Raw genomic sequence first — 22,410 nt, 5'->3', positions numbered from 1 at the left:
AGATGCAGAGTGGGCGTTCCCGTGCAAAAACCCGCGACAACACCACACCTCAACATTCACAACGACCAGACAGATCGGCGATAAGAACACAAACATGCAATAAGGCACGTTAGTAACAAGAATTTTACACCTGCTCTGACCCAGTGTAAAGTCGGATTGCAGCCTACACCACAATAGGGAGCCCAGCCCAGGGCATCATCGGAAGGGCAACAGACGACATGGAGCAACTGAACATGCAGCACGGACACCCAAGAGGGCCACAACACCCACCCGACCCACCTCCCCCGGACAACCACAGAGGCAGCGCAGACAAAGACAGCGGCCCCCAGGAAACGCACCTGCATCACAGGCACAACATCTGACAATGTCACTGTCCACTACAGGCTGAAAGGAACAACCATCATACGCATCCTGGCCATCGTCGCCCAAAAGGCCAACTGCACCAACACATCGGACAACCAACATCCCAACTCACACCAAGGTACTGGCTGTGCAGCACCTGTTGGCCCCTGGCACGGTATAAAGTATGAATATCGACGGGAAAATATCGACTCGCATTAATATCGTGGTAAGAATATCGACTAGAAAAAATATCGTAGGAGTAAATATCGTTGTAATAAATATCGTTTTTTAAGAATGACAAAAATATCGCCAAAATAAAATATCGATGAACCGAATATCGTTTAGTAAAATATCGTTGTATATAATATCAACCCAAAAATAGAATGTGTTATAAAAATATTTTAAAGTCTGTATTATGTTTAAAAAAATATTACAAAATCTCTACTAGTATTAATATGTGTGTAAAATTTAATAAAAAAAAAAGATTAGTAAAAAATCTAGGAGCGGGTTATTGGTATTATAGGGGATAAGGGTGGGTAGTAAATTAAAAATGCAGTGTTGAAAAATTGTATAGAATATTAACATTTTAGAATAATATTATAAAATCTAAATTGAAATTCGAAATATCAAATTTTTTACGAAAATAAATTTTGAATAAAAAAAACAATATCCAAATAAATATTTTAGGAGCGGGTTATTGGTATTATAGGGGATAAGGGTGGGTAGTAATTTTAAATAGTTGATTAAAAAAATTTATAGAATATTAACAATTTAGAATAATATTAAGAATTCGAAATTGCAAATCGAAATTTTAATTTTTTTCGAAATTAAATTAGTAGTTGTAATAAAATTTTCTATAAAAATTTCCTGTGGGTTGTTGTTGCTACAGGGGATAAGGGTATGTAGTATATTATAATAAGTGATCAGAATGGTAAATATAAAAGTAAATATCAATAATTTTGAAAATTATTAATTTGTTTTATTTGTTTTGAATTGTAGATAATATTCAATATTATTTAAAGAAATAGTGTGCAAATAGAAATGTAAATTAGAATTGAAAAAAAATATGTAAATTTTGCGAAATTCGAAAATTGAAATTTTGAAATTATAGAAAATAATTTATAAAGCGACATTTTTCACATAATTATTTTTAAAAAATTTAATTTTATTATAATGAAATTTTTGGATATAATATATGCTAAATTACTATGGTTTACTATCCAGCACTTACCTTGACTTATGTTGGATTGGAGTTAGAATAGTAATTTATTATTGTTTACTATCCAGCACTTTCCCTGAGTTAGGTTAAATTTGGAGTTAGAATTGTATATTATTATGGTTTACTATCCAGCACTTTCCCTGACTTATGTTGGATTGGAGTTAGAATAGTAATTTATTATGGTTTACTATCCAGCACTTTCCCTGAGTTATGTTATGTTTGGAGTTAGAATAGTAAATTATTATGGTTTACTATCCAGCATTTACCCTGACTTATGTTGGATTGGAGTTAGAATAGTAATTTATTATGGTTTACTATCCAGCACTTTCCCTGAGTTAGGTTATGTTTGGCGTTAGAATAGTAAATTATTATGGTTTACTATCCAGCACTTTCCAAGACTTATGTTGGATTGGAGTTAGAATAGTAATTTATTATGGTTTACTATCCAGCACTTTCCCTGAGTTAGGTTAAATTTGGAGTTAGAATAGTAAATTATTATAGTTTACTATCCAGCATTTTCCCTGACTTATGTTGGATTGGAGTTAGAATAGTAATTTATTATGGTTTACTATCCAGCACTTTCCCTGAGTTATGTTATGTTTGGAGTTAGAATAGTAAATTATTATGGTTTACTATCCAGGACTTACCCTGACTTATGTTGGATTGGAGTTAGAATAGTAATTTATTATGGTTTACTATCCATCACTTTCCCTGAGTTAGGTTAAATTTGGAGTTAGAATAGTATATTATTATGGTTTACTATCCAGCACTTTCCCTGACTTATGTTGGATTGGAGTTAGAATAGTAATTTATTATGGTTTACTATCCAGCACTTTCCCTGAGTTATGTTATGTTTGGAGTTAGAATAGTAAATTATTTTGGTTTACTATCCAGCACTTACCCTGAGTTATGTTGGATTGGAGTTAGAATAGTAATTTATTATGGTTTACTATCCAGCACTTTCCCTGACTTATGTTGGATTGGAGTTTGAATAGTAATTCATTATGATTTACTATCCAGGACTTTCCCTGACTTATGTTGGATTGGAGTTAGAATAGTAATTTATTATGGTTTACTATCCAGCACTTTCCTTGAGTTATGTTATGTTTGGAGTTAGAATAGTATATTATTATGGTTTAGTATCCAGCACTTTCCCTGACTTATGTTGGATTGGAGTTAGAATAGTAATTTATTATGGTTTACTATCCAGCACTTTCCCTGACTTATGCTGGATTGGAGTTAGAATAGTAATTTATTATGGTTTAGTATCCAGCACTTTCCCTGAGTTATGTTATGTTTGGGGTTAGAATAGTAAATTATTATGGTTTACTATCCAGCAGTTTCTTTGAGTTATGTTGGGTTGGAGTTAGAATACTAATTTATTATGCTTTAATATCAAGCATTTTCTTTGACTAATGTTCTTTTTGGAGTTAGAATAGTACATTATAATAGTTTTCTGTCTATTATATTTTTAAAAAATATCTATTTACAATTTTTAATAATAATAATATATGTCATGTTGTAATATTAATTTAAACAATATAAATTAAATACATTTTTAACATAATTTTTACATACATATGACAAGTTTCAAAAATTTAGATTTTTTTTAATTCATACTTTCATTTGTTAATGCAAACATTTTGATCATTTGATTACAAATTTAACATAATATTTCTTAACAAATTATATTGCAGTTTTTTACATATATACATTTTAAATAATGCATAAATTTGTATATTACATTTTAATAATTTTTATTAAAATGTAATATATTACATAATTTTCATGTCATTGTTTTTATAAAAAAAATACATAACATAATTTTAATTTTTTTACATCAGAGAAAAAAATTTAACAATCAAAAACATATTTTAATATACAAAAAACAATTAATACCTAATTATATTGAACATATTGATGTATATTTTACAATATTCATATGTTTTTACAATAATAAGAAAATTATTAGTAAACATGGAAAACATTATGCTATTGAATACAATTTTATTAGGTTAAAAAGGGTATTTAGTCCTATTTTAGTTTTTATTATGCTGCCATTTTGTTTTTGGAACTTCACTTTTTAGTCTATCGACATCGTTGTTTGGGTCATTTCAGGAAACGGAACCTCGCGGTTGGGAGCTGCTTCGTGTTGGTGAAGGTAAGTTTAGTTTACATTATTTTTAAAGACATTTTAAGGTATTTTAGTGCTAGTTGTAGTGTGTACGTGTCGATATGTGTAGTACTTTACAGTTTATGTTATATTTACGTGTTATTTTGCGTCGTTATGGATAACGTACTTTGTTAGGTATTTCGAACACAACTAAGGTTTAGTTTTGTATTAATGGATGACTTAAGGTGTTGTCATATGTTTTATATGCTATGTGTAGGCTTTGTGTATTTCGTATGTTTTGAGGGTGCGTTTTGTTTCTATTTATTTACAGGTGTTCGTTTTGGTGAGCAGATGGATTGTAACTCGATTTTTTTTTAAGCAGGTACATGTTTTTAAACTTTCCCTGAGTTTTTCGGGATTTGTACCTTTTTACTCGTGATTATTTATCGCCATTTAAATTGTTCCATTCTCGAGATTGCGACGTGGGACTCTTATCAAACAGTTGTATTTTTTGCATTTTGTTGGGATTTTTAAACACTATATGGATAGCTTTTGGTATTATTCCTGTGGAAATAATCACCATGGAACATATTCTACAGCAGCAGAACCGTAAGTAAAAGTTATATTTACTTTTGGGTTGCATTGTGTTATAGTGTACTATTTAGGTACATGCAATTTTATTATGTCTTGTAATAATATATTACTTTAATTTTTACATGACATAATATTACTACATTTAAAAAAATAGTATGTTTTGTTATGCTTTGCTACGTTTTTAGGTATTTATTCTTAAAGGATGGATTTTGCTATTAGGTCTAAGTATTCTAGACCTTCGATGCTTGGGTAAATTCTAGTTTTTTGCTGTTGGTATTCGTACATATTTAATGTTTGTTTACTTAGTTTAGGCCCAATTTTAGAAAGTGATTGCTCTATTCTGAGTTCTTGGTAGCTTTGTTCTTTTTTAATGCTTTGGATTAGTTTGTGAAGTGTTGGTTGAGTTCTTCCTAAAGTGGCTTGGAAGGCATTATGCCATCCTTCAACTGCGTTGTTAGTTTTTGCTTTTTGTGCTATTGTACTAGCATACACATTCCACCATGGAATTTGAAATTTAGGTTGTCTACGGTGGCCTGAACGATGTCATCTTCCAACCCAGGTATCTTCAAAATAGTCTAAGAAGGGAGTTAGTTTTTTCTCATTGGTGCGGTAGAAAGGGCTGTCAAGTAATAAATTGTAGTAGTTAGCTACTTCTGTTGTTGGCACATATGCCAATGCTATCAACTTTTTAATTTGATAAGCAAAGTTACTGTTTGTTGAATATTCAATGCTTAAAGTAGATTTTTGTAAGTGCCTCCATATACTTTGGTTGTAGTGATAATAACAACCTTGTATTGAGGTATGGGGATATATTTTAAGGATAGCTTGAATCATGGCCATTTCAAAGTCAATTATTATTCTTTGTGGATAGTTAATTATTTGATAGTTGTTAAAAGTTCACCGTAGGTAGCATTTGTTTTATTTGGCAGCAGAGTAGAAATTAGAGGGATATTTGTTTCTTGGTATTCACCATGGATGGTGTAAAGTTGATAGAAAGGTTTGGGACATTCCTTAAAAGTCCCATCCATCATCCATGTTTCACATGATTTAAGTTTTTGCAAATTAGTATTTGTTGCAAAAAGTAAAATTCTTTTGTCATGACTGTGGTTGTCATACATTAAGAATTTATCCTCATTATGTGTAATGGTATATTCAGGATATATTTTTATATCTTGAAAACTTTCTGGGGTTGGTGGAGTAGGATCAGAAGCACGTTTAGTTTTAGCAATTAATCTTTTTAAGTTGGGAATTGAAGGTGACATGTTCTGGCACTTTGCTTAAAACATTTTTCAAAATACTAGTACTTGTTTCTTGTGACCCTGTACTAGCATCTCTCAATGTTTCCAGTGCTTCTCTAACTTCCACTTCTGTTACATTGGGTGGGTGGTTATGCTCACGTACATTTACCACATTGTTATCAACAGTAGTTGCTCTACCATAGCATGCACTTGAGTAATATTTACTACATTTCCAATGGGTCTTATTGCCTTTGATTCTTTCTTGGGTGTAGGTGTAACCCATGTAGCTCAGCATTAGTTTCCCTTTTTGAGAAGTAATGAAAGTAGCTCCAGTTGCCATGTCTAAGGTAGATCTGTGGAAACATATATATTTATTTTTAAGAAAACAGAAAAACATTTATAGAGGTGTGTGTAAGAGCAGGAAAAAGTGTGAACATATACTTACTATGTAGCTTTACTGGTGATTCTTTAATTCTTATTTTTCTTTCAGGACTTTCTCCTTTTAAAGTTCTGTAGTAGTGGTAAAGAATAACAAAAAGAAATGTTTTAGTGTTATAGTTGTTTGTTTTTACTTTCAAAAGTTTTAAACATACAGTGACTATACTTACTTGATGTAGTAGAAGATGTTGGTAGTGTAGTTGTAGATTGGAAATGATTTTTGTATAATCTGTAGAAAAAATATATATTGTGTTACTTATTGCATTAGGATAATAGTCGTTTGTAACATATAATGTCAATTGCACAAGTACTTTGCTATTTTTACACTTTTTTGACAGCTATCTAAGTAGACATGGATAAGGCAGTTTATAAATGTATTTTATTGTAATTTTCTTGTCGTTGTTGGTAAGTTCTACTATTTGTGTTTTAACACGAAAGAAGAACAGGTTTTAAATTAGGGAGTTTAGGTAGTTTTAGCTAGGTTAGAATGAAAAAAGAAATGGGATTTTACTTACTTGAAGTGTAGTATGACATTTTGTAGTTGTAGTCGTAGGTTTGTATTCTCTTCTCTCAGCAAGGTAACCGTTTTTCTCCAAGTTTGGGCCAAAAATGGTAAATTAAGTTAAGTGTGTAATTGCTTTTATAGTAGTGCCTTAATTAATGGTAGCTTTTGATTGGTTCAATTACTGAAATTTTAAATTCATTGGTTGAGAACATTATTTTGAATTTCAAAACCGTTATTTTCGTAAGAGTTTGTTGCATCACTAATTGTTTGTTAATTTAAATAGTAAAAAGTATTATATGTGATTTCTTCTTTTATAATGAAAATGTTAACATGTAGAAAATAGTGAAATGTGTTTTAAATGTATGCAATCGGAGTGTATGATAGTATCAGTAAATGTATTTAATATTAACCTATATTGTATATTTATATATAAATAACTAATAGGAATACTAAATACATATATTTGAGAATAGGTATTTTTAATTAAATCATTATAAAAAAAGTGAATAATGGTAAAGAATTGTGCTTATAGTGTTAGTAATAATATGACGATATTTTTTGTATCTTTGTATAAGTAGAGAGGTAGTCGATGTTAGTGTAGTCGATATTTATGTAGTAGGTAATGTTATTTAAAATAAAGTCGATAATGTAGTAGTTGATATTTATGTTGTCGATGTTAGTGTAAACAATATTAGGGTAGTCGATAAAATAAAATCGATATTTGTGTGAATCCTTGTTTAAGTATAGGAGGACGATATTTTAGTAAACGATATTTTTGTGACGATATTTTTTTCTGACAATATTTTTGTTAACGATATTTCATCATGGAACCCCCTGGCACACCCCAACCAACACCTGCCATATTCGGCAGAGTCTCACAGCCAGCCACATCCAAGACCCCACACCTGTCCTGGACATCACCATCACCCAGTCACCCCAGTCCCTGTACTGCCAGCATAATGCGCAGGAACCGCTGGAGACCAAGCAACGACCATACGCCATAGTCAGATGCACGCACATGTTGGTCGCAAACCACTTCATACATGTCCCACCTGTGCTCCATGGTGACACAGCACACAATCAGCACAACAGGAAGCACATGTCACACATCAATTTGCAAGCAACTTCAGAACACCATTGAACCTACACCAATCTTGCCTCCAAATACGCAGCCAGTGTGCATGATCCCTTCACCCTCTGACAGTCCAACAGCAACCAGCCGTCCCAGGATGGTACCAAGGCAAATGCACAGCCCCTTGGCAACTTCCCAATGAACACCCCACTCACCTTAACACCACAACCATTCAATCCACAAATCTGGTAATACACACGTCACAAGTCCACAACCAAGATGCACAAGAACATGCCCACCCACCAGACATCATGGAACAACTCACAATGGTAACCTGGGCAAGCCGTGAACATGACCAATCAACGACATGGCACATCAGCCACAAAATAGACAAATGTGGGGTGAGGAGGCAACCAGGCATGTGTGAAGGATGTATTAGACCCATGATTAGGAAAGTACACCTTGCCAAGAGTGGCGGCGAAGTGCTGAACAGACCGTAGTATGCAGAACACACCCATATCCACGGTGACATGCACCTCTGGTGAATGGAGTGTAGTGGACAGTGGACGCAACCATGTCACGCCAGCCAGTGGGGGTCCTCATGGAAATGTTGCCTGTCACGCCCCCCATAAGTGTGAGCAGAGTGGGATGGGCCGGCGTATGCCAGCCCAGCGTAGGGTGTGAATAAAAAGCACGTAGCACTGGGCATTGTCCACTTCCGGAAAGCCCAATGTCTCTGCCAGGGTGGCGACTCCCACCCCCCGCCCCCCCCACGAGGCCGACGCCGTCCTCATTCGCGGATTTGCCTGAGAACCTGTGCGCCTGCCATACCCCGGCCCGCTGGACCACAAACCTGTCAGGGCCGACCCTACGCAGCCAGGCCACACTAATCGGCATCCGACAACAGCGTGTGTCATGGAGGGCCCACTACGTGCCAGTGTAAGCTCCAAGCCCTAGACCCATGACCCGGCCAGCCTTTCAGACCACCGCTGTCCCCTTGACGCTGGCCCACATTACTCCTTTCTCATTTACATATTCTACCAGTGACCTCTGTGGGCCTGTGGGTCCCACATGTGAGACTATGTCCTGGCTCCTGAATGGCAGTAACCCCAAATCCGGGACAGCGGCCAAAGCACCAAGCATAGTGCCATATGCGCATCTTGTGACACATGCTGCCACAAACCCTGTCCAACGCCATCCGGCAAGCCATGCTGCCACAAATCCTGTTCAACGCCAGCCGGCGTCACGTGGATGAGGGACCAGGACTACCCTGCAGACCAATAGGTCTCACATCCAGCACCTAGTCGCAAATCATGAATGGCTGAGTCCACACCAGAGGTCACACGGAGAGGAGTAAGAGAAAGATGAGGCTCAGTCTAGACGAAAGCCAGGTCACAGTCATGGAGGTGACCGAACACGTAGTGCCACTGAACCTCAACTTCCCAGGCCAACACTAGGTGAATGGCCGTGTTGACCGCTGCCTCCAGGCTACACTGTTCTCGGCCTAGGCTGTGCTCCAGTAGGTCACAGATTTGTAATTGAACACCGAGTATGCAAAGGCAGATGACACATCATTGCATGCAAGGAGAGGCCTTGGAGGATGTTGCCTTGCACCTTGGCATAGAGAAAAGGATCTTCATTACGGAGGTGTTCGTACACTACTGACAACTGCCCTGGTGTCACTAGCGCTGTGCAATGCGAGCCAAAGACATGTGGCTGTTGGCCACTGCTGACTATTGCCTACAGCCTACACTGCGGTCCAGTAGGTCACAGAGTCATGATTCAGCAATGGCGGAGTCCATATCAGTGTACCGGCATCAACGCAGTCTGCATCCCCACTCAGCCAAGGTGCCACTAAGTCTGTTTCCCGATATTCATGGACACTCTCTGGTCGAACAGTGGTGGCCTCTGAGCCTATGTACTAGGGGGCAGTTTTCACCCCATGTAGCTGATACAGAATTGGTGGTGGCAACGGGTTGTCGCATTCCACTCCTCCATTTACTGCTTATGGATAAAACAAACCTTTTGGTGTCTTGCCGTGGAGGACACCTTCCACTGTCCCCGAAAAACGCTCCGAGACATAAACCTTGGGCAATGATGGTTACCTGTTCAGGTCGCATGGCCCATCTAACTGCACCGCAAGTCACCATCTCACGGCTGGGTGCCTGTGCCGGCCCCAGTGCATCCGGGGCCACTAACTCTGTGCTGGTCCTGTCCAGTACCCCTTCTCTGGAGACATAGGCTGGCCCCTGAGGCATAGGCCTTGGGGTCATCAACACCCTGACTCTGTGGCCTTGCACTGTACGCAGTCTCCGAGCCCAAATGCGTCCCACCAGGGCTCACACACCAAAGCAAGTCCAGACCATCCCGGGCGACGCATCACCGCAGAAGGCCCACGCCACCACCGCAAGGACCACCTCCAAACCCCATCTGCCAGAGTTGAAGCGGTGGCCCTGACAGACTTCGGGGTTGCTCAGGCCTGTCGTGGATGCCATCATCAGCCTGATTCCCTGCTCAGCACTCCAGGTGCCAGTGACTCAGTGCACTGCAGGCCATTGTCCGCTGCTGATTGTGTTTTGTGCTGTGGAGCGGTTGCGCAGGTCTGACACACCCTACTGTATGTGCATCAGGAATGTTTCGAAGGGACACAATCCGAGACTTTTTCGGCACAGGAGCAAGCTCATCTCTAGTGTCCACAGCCCAGTGCACTATAACTCACGGACACTTTTGTTTGCATATTGGCTGTCCTCTGGACTTTATCCGGCTCATCCCATGTTGCTCAGCAGTTGACTCTGTATTGCATGTGTTTTCTGTTTCCGGTGCACTGGTGTCCAATGTCCAAGTGGTTGCCAAGACCAGACATTCTGTGCAGGTTGGCTTTTACTCACCCCACTCACATCCAGCAACGCGGTCACTGTACATGTGGCCCTGCCAATATAGGGGCCAGGCGCATGTGACCATAGCCAGTTCAACATGGTCTTTGCGTTTGTCCCTGTGGTCTTGTAGTATGCATAAAGGCCCTGGGCCCTTTGACTTTACATTGTGCGGTGGACATCAGATGCAGCACATGTCATTGGAGGCAGCAGGTTGGGGCTTTGACATGTAGCTTTGTTGTCACCCACTCAATTTGCGAGGGGAGTGGCCAGGGCCATCCTACGCACAGCCAACATGGGTGTCTGACTGCTATTTGCGCGCCCCTGGGCGTGTTTCTTTGCTGTGCATGTGCATCTGCATGTGTCTCTATTGCGGTGTGGGTCTCCTTTGTGGGGTGCGGGTTGGCCTGAATGGTGATAGAACCCTACGTATGTGTCCTGGTTTGCAATCCATGGGTTTGGCCCCCACCCTCACCTGTTGGGCCACCTCCTTTTGGCATGCTGACACATGGCATTGGGGTGACTTGTGTGGGTGGGTGAAGTGTTTTGAGCGAGCTGTGCTTGCGGGTGCTTCCTGTTGTGCTGTCTGTTGCAGGCTCGGTGTTCTCCTCTGAGTAACTTGGCTGTCCGGGTCCTGGTGGTGGGTTGCGTGGGATATCCATGTGCTGTTGGAAGGTGTCGGTGTCAACAGTGTGGTGGTCCTCTCCGGCATCACTGATGTGTTGTATTATGTTCTCTGCTGCAGGTGTTGTGTGCCACTCTGCAATGTAAGGGTAGGTGCATGTTGCCTTTGTGTTGACATATATGTTGGTGCATTGTGCTAGTTTGCATGAAGACTGTATGGCAGTGTACATTGTGACTGCTTGGGGAAGCTGGATTCTTATGCTGGTAAGTGTACATTTGGACTACATGACGAATGTGAGGTCGTACGCGTACATTTCCATTTCACTGTTACCGGCTCTGTCAGCTGTTGTGGGCATGTTTCTGTACATGTGCTGAGCCAGTTGTGTCCTCTGTTCTGCAGTGTCAGATATGCGCGTAGCTCCACGTTGTCGTCAATGTGGGTGTGCTGTTCGTGCTATGTGTGTGTGCTGCAGTGTGCCAAGTGGATGTGGGACATGATCCTGGGTGTTTGTGGGTGTGCAGTGTGCTATACCTCGTTGTGCATGTATGCCATGGTGCCCATCTCCCCCCGTTCCCCCAGGCCCTGTTCGTTGCACTCCCTGTTGGTGTTGTGTCAGATCCTCTCAAGCTGTGTCCGTACTCCCTACTCCTTGCACCTTCTCCACACTGATGACTGTGGGCTGGGTTTCATCCTGCTCCTCCGGGGGTGCTGGACTGCCACCTCCTGTCACCGTTGCTGCCTTCCTTTTGGCAGCGGGTTGGTGCCTGGTTTGGGTTGTCACATCATGTCGTCGCCTATTGGCCTCCACGATTGGCCTCCTCAGCACTCCGAGGTCTGCTTTTGGGTCAGTTGCTGGTAGTGTTCTGTCACCTCCATGACACTGGTCTTGTTTTCCTGCGGTCTGCACCCCATCTTCCTCTCCATCTTCTCCTTGGCCTTCTCCAACCCGTTGTTCCTTGCTGGTAGTCTGTGGGGGTTGTGGGGTTCGAGTTGGCCTCTGCGCTGGGTCTGGGTGCACCCATATTGCTACGTGCTTTGGCTTGTTTTTGGTGTATGTTTTCAGTGGTTTTTATGGTGCATTGTCCCACCAGACGCGTGTGATTTGGAGGCCTGTGGCTGGTTTTCCCTACTTTTTGCACCACGGTTGGCCTCATTGCATGATTTTTTGCGTTTGTGTATCGCATTTTTGTGGCGTGGCGTTGATTTTCACATGGACATTTGGCGCTTTATCTGGTGTCTATCGCATGCTACCGCCTTGTTGTGAATTCCACGTTGACACAGGGTTATTTTCCCGCGATAGGCAACGATGTTGAAAGTTGCGTTACACTACACTTGCGGTAGTTATCACACATTCTTGTGAATATACCCCTAAGTCTTCAGGTTTAATCAGTAAATAGCCCACACCATAAGCTGTTTGGACCTTTGTTTGACGAAAAGGATAAGTTTAAAGGACCAATCATTTACATTACCATTTAGCAAATAAATGACTAAGTACTTTTAGTCCAGTTAATAAAATTAGCTTGTGTGAGTTAAAGTAATTTATTTTCAATTCTTTCGTTTTTCATTATTTATTCAATATGTACTAATCGTTTAAGTATCACAAATAAAAGTCAAAATAATCCAATAATTAATAGTTCAATATAAGGAAAATATGATATTGTTTAAAACTACAGTTAATATTGAGATATTACAGCAAGTGTGTTCCATAAAGAAGTTCGCAACTCGAGATTTATTTGGAGTAAAGTTGAATAAGGTCTCAGTGCAGATACCCAATAAAGGTTTCAGATGAGAGAATACATGCACAAACATAAAGCCTTTGCATGTCAAGCTGGAAAGTATTTTCAGCTATAAATCAGCAGACATCATGGAAATAGGCTACGCAGCCTCCCATGTAGAGAGGTATAAAGAAACTCAGAGATGAGACTCCAGGAAGTACGTGTGAGAGAATCTCAAAAGAAAAATAAACCACCCCTTCTGAGAAAAAAGCGCCAATGAAAAAGCCATTCCCTGCTCTAGGAACACAAACTATTTTAAACAACTATTATTCTAGGTGGCAACATGTTTTTTTCATCTTCTGCATCATTCAATAGGATTTGAGTGAACTCCTAGTAATAGGTATATTCCTCATCTTCTCACATCTGCACAATAGTCTACAGATGCTAGTCCTTGAAAACATACATAGTCCACATTTTGCGGTTTCGATAGATAATTTCATGAATCGTCCTTCCTGTTTTCTCCTCTCTTTCTGGTCAGAACCTCACTATCAGTTATCTAGTACAAAACAAATGTCATTTCACTAACTTACATAAAGTTCCAGAAAAATTACAGCTTCTGCAACTAAAGAGAAAAACATTTTGTGTAAACAACAATTCAACATTGAAAAACAGGCCTTGCAATGTTAACATGACATTTCCATGAATATGGCTTCAAACGTTAGGCTAAGTAATTTCAGCACTAGTTTACTTCACTTGTAGGCTTATAACATCTAAATATGGTTACCTACTACAAACTTGCGTTTATCATATGCATACCATTTAAACGTAAATGTTTGCGTATTTCAATTAAAAATGCGCTTTTTGTTTCTAAGTGAAAAATTCGCTATTGCACACCACTGCCATCATCGTTTACTTTTTAAGTGCTGTAGGATGCTATTTTTATGTGGTTGATTGAGGGTAAATATATCAGACAAACAGACATCATCTGCAGCTCGGTTTAAAAAAAATATCCAATGTGGAATGTTAATTAATGCTACTTTACTGAATTTACTCAGCAGTCATTGAGTGACCTGGTGAATAGTTATTTTGCTTATTGTTGATTTACTAGTGCCAGAATCACATACACTCTTATTATCTTCAAGTGTGGCAATTAACTGGCCATTGCAAATGAGCTGCAGCAGAGCAAGGGTCCCCTTTGTGTCTCTTACTATCTTTGACTTCAAGCATTTCCTAAATAAATTGTGTCAACTCTCAAATTTTTAAATGGTGTAATTTCCATTCACTCTTAACTAGTCCTGACCTTTTGGCGAAGTTTCTATCACCTTTACTTCGCAATCACTACCGCGACTGCAACATTACCATGCGTTCCTTTGCCAGGCAAGTCGTTACAGCGATTTGCTTTAGGGGTCGCGTTGTTGGACTGGTGTTGGCTTTTAAGTCCAACACCATTCCTACTGATACACTGACTGGAGTTGGTATAGTAATTTTTACTATTCAAAAGTCCAGTACCCCCCAAAGGCAAGTAGTTGTAACAAATTGCATAGTCCAGAAACAAATGGTAATGTCGCAGTCAGGGTAGTGACAGCGGTGTAAAGGCATGTGGGGTAAATGCATGCAGGGTTCCGTCACACTGTATTGATTGCACATGTACAATGTGTAACATTTGCTTCATAATACTTTGAAGGTGCATCAATTATTCATATATGTGGATATATATATATATATATATATATATATATATATATATATATATATATATATATCCAATTACTACTCAAAGATGCATCCAGGCACCGGAAAGAGAGACAGACAACCTGTTTTTTGCCGATACTGCCAGCCGTAATAACGTTTTATTTTTCCATTTCAAAAGTGCAAATCTCGAACATGATGCATTTCGGCCGACGAGGTGGCCTTGGTCACTGAAAAAAACATAGGTTTCAGGGACATTATAGTTAGTTGGACATTTCACTCTTATAAAACCATAGAAATTCCCAGGTATAATTAGTTGAACGAACTATAACTCGCACCCCCGCCATGCACTGCTGTTGACGTCACATAATACATTTACATATGTATTATATGTATGCCAAGGTGTATTGAAGAATGAGTGCGTGTATAAGTGTCTGGATGGAGGATTTAGTAGGTATGTGACTGGCTGTTTAAGTGAGTGATTACATGTGTCTTACTGAATGCACTGGTTAGTGACTGATACAGACATTCAAACAGTTTAGTTTGACAGTTGGTGTCTAAGTGGTTTCATGGGTTGGTGAGTAGCTAAATGTGGATATATATGGGTTATTGATTGGTTGTCTGAGTATCTGTATGGGTGCCTGTGCTTGTGTGCATGTGAGTGCATGGGGGGTGTGTGAGTCTGTGCATAGACGTTTGAGTGGTTGATTCACTGTGTGTACGAGTTCAAGAGTGCATGTGGAAACAGCTGTATGAGTGTGAGTGTGTGTATGGTGTGTTGGCGAGAGAATGGATGTCTGAATGTTACATGTCCAAGTAACTACATATATAAAAGGCTGTGTATGTGAAAGTTGAAGTATACAAATGTCTATGCATGAGAGTCAGTAATTGTGAGAGTCGCTTCATGAATGAGTGTGTACTTGTATCAGTGATTGTAGAAAAGAGTAAGTATGGATTTGTTTCTGTTTGAATAACTGATGTTGTGTGTGTTTAACTGAATAGGTCATCAAATGGAATTGTGATTGATTCTTTGCATGACTGAATAAGTGAGTGAGTAAGTCTGGCTGAGTGGTGGTGTGTGAGTCTCTGTATACATCTATGAGTGCTAATAATAGTGTTGTATTGATGAGTGACTACATCTATGAGCGATTCTATGGGTGAATGAGTGGATGTGTATGTAGACTTAAGAATCAGTAAGTGTGTATGTAGTAACTGGTACAGTAGGTGTATGAAAGGTTATATTACAGTGTGAGGAGGTGGATCAGATTTTCACGGGGATGATGTCATCAGTGATGTCATTTGAGATGTCAACGGTGATGTCATCAGTGATGTCACTGACCATGTCATGAATGATGTAATATGTGACGTCATCAGTAGTGCATGGCGGGGGCGCGAGTTATAGTTAGTTCAACTAACTATAACGGGGGAATTTCTATGGTTTTGTACGAGTGAAATGTCCATTCAACTAAATATAACGTCCCTGAAACCTATGTTTTTTTCAATGAATTTCTAAGGTTTTTTAAATGCTAATTTGAATCCTTAGGGTCCCTGAGGGCCAACTAGCCCACCAGGTACCTCCAGTAAGGGCCGCAGAGCTGCGTTGCAGAGAGGTGTAAAAAGGGGCGTGGCCTCTGTTCACCTCTCTGCAATGCAGCACTCCTTGGCGCATACTGGAGGTTCCTGTAATATCTTACACTTTTAACATAAATTAAAAATAATAGTTTAATTGCTTTAAAGTAAATATGTATGTATACATTATTATGTTTGTGTTTTTTATTAGGTTTATTTGTTATATTTTATTAAAATGTATATTACATTTATTTTATTTTGTTAAAATTATATTTCATATTTAATATATATTATTTTACATTTATATAAAAGTCGATATTTTATATATCAATATTTTTACATCGATATTTTGTAGTTGATAATTTTGTACTTACCTATTTAAGTATAGGAATCGATATTTTTGTTGTCTATATTTTTTACTCAATATTTTTTACATCGATATTTTTTACATTGATGTTGTGTCAGTGAACCATTATGTTAGCTGGGAGAGGGATCGTTGACAACTGTGCGCCCCTGCACAGTGAGGACCTATTATACCATCACACTGCATTAGGAAGTTAAGCGGCCACGACTGGGGGCTAGAACGCTGATTCACCATGCAGGCTGGCTTACCATGGAAGTACCTTTTGGAGAACAATTACAGCATTGCACTGCACTTGGAGCAGCTGAGGTAGCATTGAGGATCACCAAGCATTGTTTCATGGCCGATGCATTGCCGGAGCAATGGTATTGTAAAATCTTAACCCCTGTTTGGCCTCAATACGATTTCCACGCAAAGTATGGATTTAAGGTGCCTATTTATGTGACTCATGAGGGTACAAGTGTTCTTCCATATCACCTGTTTGCAGGTTCCTCACAAGACATGGTGGGGCATATTACCAACAACTAGCGATAATTATCGCTATGTTGGCTTAGCGGGAATATTTCTATTGCCGCCCTTCACCTGTTTTTATCGCTGAGATACCTTGCTATTAGCAAGGTTTATCTCAGAAGCGATAAAAAACAGCTGAAATGCCTGAATATCGATGTCAATACAGCGATATTCAGGCATTACCGTGACAATGCTCTTAGCCATGTTATCCACCTCTCATTGGATAACATGGCTAAGAACTGGTCAGGGCAGGCGTTAGCTTTTGGAGATATTCGCGCTTAGCGCGAATATTTCCAAAACTACCCCTGTGTTGATCATAGGCGATAGCGATTGCAGCAACTGTTTTCAGTCGCTGACATTTTGGCAAGCCCACTTTGCATGTCATGACATGCAAAGCGGCCCCAAAATTCCCGCTATCGCCTACAAGCTGTCGCTAACTGGTGTTAGCGACAGCTTGGTAATAGGGCGATAAAATTATCGCCGCTTTAGCGGAAAAAAGTCCCGCTAAAGCGGCGATAATGGCCCTCGTTGTCTTTTCAAAAGCCATTTACTGCCACATTTACTGTCAGAAAATTAGATCTGTGATGGGTTCAGTTAAGAGATCCCTCACCAGGTTGAAGGACTAGTCATCTGCCTGAGAGAGAATGTGTTTTTTTATGCTGATTTATTTTTGAGTTGTTTAATGCTATACTGAATGGTACATGCTAAAAGATTGTTTTCTTTGAATGTGATTCCCTTTGGATGCGCTGACAAGGTCAATGCTCGTCTGGTTTGCTTCTGTCGAATATGTGTAGAATGCTCAGTATGGTTCTCATTGTATTTATGGATGTTAATTTTCTTAATTGCGGCCAGTGTATGTTTATATATGCCTTGCTAGAATGGTTGTCTGGGTATATATATATTCAGTGTAATTTTGCACTTTTTACCTTAGACCCCTGGTCCTGTCTAGTGTGCAAAGTGTGGGATGGTTTACCTGAGAACACTGGCATGGTCAGGTGTGCAGAGTGTGTGATGCGTTGTAGGGTTTTGTACCCTTGTTTTGCATTGTGAGGCCGTGTACTTTAGTGTGGTGTTACCTGAGACACCTGTTCTGTCAGGTGTGCTGAATGTGAACAAATACAAATAGGAATAAGGCTTTAAGGATTGTTTCAATCATGACCACAATGCAGGCACCTTGGCACCATGGCACTAGGCTGCCTGGGTTTGTGCTAGACTGCCACAGGTGTTTCAGCGCTAGGAGAGAACAGAAGGCATAATTTCTTAACAAGTGTTACACATTATACTCACTCTACAATTCACACAATGGAGCACAGCAAGTTACCATGATACGTTGTGTGAATGGCGCGTGTGGCACTTGTTTTGGGCAGGCATGGGGTAAAATGTATTTCAGGATTTACAAAGCTACGTATGCACCAATTCATATGGCTTTGTGTGACTTTGTTAAAAGAAGTTGTGCAATGCAGTGCATTGTGCTGCCTGGAGTTACTTTGTATAGGACAGGCATTACATGAATGGAGCATGGGTGTTCCTGTGCATCCATTGTAGAAAACAAATGAAGGAGTATTACCCGATGAGTGGGATGAAGGCTTTCCAAACGTGGAATCAGTGTTCCTTGTTAAAAAAAACCTCACTCACCACCTAGTGGTGACTTGCCACTCCTAAAAATGTAGGGTGTCAGTAAAACTAGAGGAGTTCTCCTATTAGGCTTCAACGGGCAGGGGGTAGGTGCTTCACGATGTACAACATATTAGTTGGCTGTCGTGGAGAGAGGCTGATCACCTACGTCTACCGTCCACTGCTCGGCTACATTTTTAGGAGAGTCTTCCCATTGGTATATTTTACCACTGGATGACAAAGGATTTAGGATAGGGTGAGTCTTTTAGGGGACCCACACCTCCCACTTCCTTTTTTTGGTCCTGATGAATACCGGGGATCACCCCTAATGGTAGAAACATGTTGACCAACACATAATTGAGATACGTAGGTCGTAACTCTCCTTCCAGTATCTCACCTTCATTTTAACATTTTCCAGTTGCTTTTTTATTAAAACTCTTGTATAAAGTAAAAACCAGGACAATTTTTAACACTCCAACTTTTTTTGTTTGCACCCACACTTCACAACCTGCTCCACTGCAACTCAGGTGTCGAAGCACACCCAGGTGACGCTAGGCCGCTTGGGTGAACCCCGATGATGAAGCAAGTCACCACTAGGTGGTGAGTGAGGGTTTTTTTAACAAGGAACACTGATTCCACGTTTGGAAAGCCTTCATCCCACTCATCGGGTAGTACTCCTTCATATGTTTTCTACAATTCATGACCTGGGGATCAGGAGTATTCCTCTTCCAGTGTCCACGGACACAATCCCTAACTCTCCATATATGTTTCTGGGTTCCTGTGCATCCACCCATGTATTTTGACGCAAACTCAGATTTAATAAAGTTTGTCAACCTAGTTTTGAGCAAAAATTGTGTGTCTACCTGGAGCAGGGAGTTATTTCTCCTCATTACTTCTTTGCATGTGTGCTGTATGCTGCAGCACACATAGGGAGAGGAATAAGCCTCCAAGGATAGTTTTTGACTGGGAAGGTACCCCTTGCTTCACAAAAGCTATTCTTGTCAAAATTCAGGCTTCATTGTACCATGGCGATATCTTTGTAAATATGGCACAGTTCAGCTCTATTTCATTCAGACAACACAGCACAGTAAATTGAGTTGCTGGTCTGTGTTGCATGAACTGTTAGTAAATATGGGCCCAAGTGTAGAATATAGTGAGTACCAGCATGAAATAAATGGAGTAGTTAAGTAAATCTTTGTCATTTAATATGCATATCTACATTCAAACAAACATTATAGCAATACTTGTCCCCTAATGATGTTTTAGAAGCATAGTGCCAGTTCTTGAGTAGTTGTAATTTCAGAAAGGATGATACTAGCCCTGGGTCACTAAAGAATTGGGATTTTCCTCAAATTTGCGGGAAAAACAATAGCAGAGCAAATAGGTGTGAAGTAGAGAAAGGATGATAAATGGAAAAATGTTGGTTCTCTATTTCTATAGTTCAATAAATGAGCTATCATCATTCTGTGTATTAAACCAGGGGACTTCCATGTTAAAATATCAAGGCTTACAATATTGCGATAGAAAAATATTGGAGCAAAAATATTATGCACACAAATGGAAGCTTCACATGCTTTTTCTGCAAAGTACAATATCATAGACTACCAGAATATTATAGACAAAAAAATAAAATACATAGGTAAGTATATAAAAAATTTAAATAACTTAAAAAAGTAAATTGGTTTAAAAGAATTGTGTTACACATGTATAATCCAAAAATTAAACCTAATGAAAGAAATATGTAAGTGCAAATAAAAAATATACACAAACTTGGTAAATGATTGAAATAACTATTGGCACTCCAAACTGAGCAACTATGATGAAAGTGTTGGACATTGGAGGGCTTGGATTTTCTAATCCATATCCAACCTCAGCAACACTATAGGAAGTGCTGGACTTGGAGGCATCAGATTAGCTATTCCCACTCGAACGTAAACAATAAAAGGGAACGTGTTCAGCTTAAGAGGAGACACATTTACTATTCGCACTCTACAGTAAGCAACAGTTGGAAAAGTGTTGGGCTTAGGAAGGTCAGATTTACTATTCCCACTCCAAAGTAAGCAACAGAAGGTAAAAAGAGTTTGCTTTGCTTGGTTCAGATTTATTATTCAAACTCCAAAGTAAGCAATTTTGGTGAAAGAGTTGGTCTTTGGCGGGGTTAGAGTTACTATTCCCACTCTAACCTAAACAACAGTAGAAAAAGCGTTTGATTTTGAAATGATCAAACTTGCTATTCCTATCCAAACTGATCACCAGTGAAAATGTTTCAAACTCTAAAAATTACCTTTACTATTCCCAACGTAAATAATTAAAATAAATACCTGTAAAGTAAAAAAATATATAAATGTATATAGATTAAAATGAAAAAAATAAAAAATTATTACCAGATTGCTTATTTTGCTACAATGTCTGCATCTCGATACTTCAGTTTCAATCCGATATGCTATGACAGCAGAATTATCTTCCCATATTAAAACACACAGACAGGTATGACAAAGCTGTATTATGGCACCTTTTCTTTTTCATCTATATATATATAATGTCACCAGATTTCTAATAACAAAGGGTAAAGATGAGCCTAGGATAAGAAATCCTCTGATCCCAATTTTATTGTAGTCCATGATGAAGTACTCATTTCTAGATCAGCAAATTGTCTCCAAATATAGTTGGATTTGTTTTTATCCTTTATAGAGGACTTGATATTAAAGGTCAATTTCACCAAACCTTTTGATATGACTTGAGGCCCAACAAAGAAAAAGCTCAAACATGATCAGTAGGAGGGTGTTAGGATAGACAGAACCAGATCTTCTAATTGTCTGTAAACATTATTTAACAAAAAAATTACATGGAATCCTTTGCTAACCTTGAGAAACCAACAATTACTAAAAACTAGCAAGGCTGTGTTTTTTTTGTACATAAATGACGTCAGAAGCAATTCAAGGACTTAGTTCACATATATAAAAGTAAGAACATTTCTGGTGTGTCATTTGGGGCAGGCATTTGGGGTGACAGTAATCAAGTGTTTTACAACCTACTGAAAATCTGTTTATCTGCAGGTTACTATGTGCCTGAGAAGTATGGCAATCCAATATTTGCCATGAAGAACTTGTAAGCCCCTTTGCGTCACTTCTGCACCATGCAACGTGGTGCAAGAGTGACTCAACTTAAAAATTAGATTTATGGAGCCTAGCAAGGCCATCTTCCATGGCCCTAAGTGACTTCATAAATCTTGAGTAATGCAATGTAGTGCAAATCTCTATGCTGCATTACTCTATGCCAGAGAGGCGTTTCAATGGGTGTAGCAAGGGTGTTCCTTCACAGAATTAATGGATTTTGATGTATTTCCAGATTTACCAATAGTGGTAGACCTGGGAAAGAGCAAAAACGAGGCATAACGAGGAGAAATATCTTTATCTCTCCTCGTGTGTTCCTCTTTCTATGTGTGCTGCATACCTTGGCTGGCATATATCAGGACAATTTTTGACCTATTATGAAGTTCCAGAATAACGCTGAGGATATAAATATGATGCGTTGTGTGTGGCATTTTCAGGGGGATTTACAGATATGATTCTGGTGAAGCTCCCGAGGCTACTAGGGAGGTCATGATGGGTAAATCAAATTTGATCTTCAGGGATGATGAACTCAAGGAGGCTATTACCAATATTTCCAAAAATAAAGCGCCATGCCTGGATGGGATACCTGCTGATTTTTATAAAACTTATCCAGCGAGATGGGCAAAACTCTTGACAACGTTTTTGATTGCAGCAGTAATAGATGGTATCTTGCAATCGTGGTTCAGGTCCATCATTGTCCTAATTTTTAAAACAGGGGATAGAAGTGACCAACGTTTCTACCGACACATCTCACTGATTGAATCAGTAGTTAAAATTAAAGGGCGAGCCATTCTTTCCAGGTTGATGAGTTTGGCTGGAG

Source organism: Lissotriton vulgaris, chromosome 1_1 (assembly GCF_964263255.1).
Source record: "Lissotriton vulgaris chromosome 1_1, aLisVul1.2, whole genome shotgun sequence".
NCBI lineage: Eukaryota > Metazoa > Chordata > Amphibia > Caudata > Salamandridae > Lissotriton > Lissotriton vulgaris.
The sequence above is the reverse complement of the archived record's forward strand: the minus strand, read 5'-3'. Positions refer to the sequence as shown.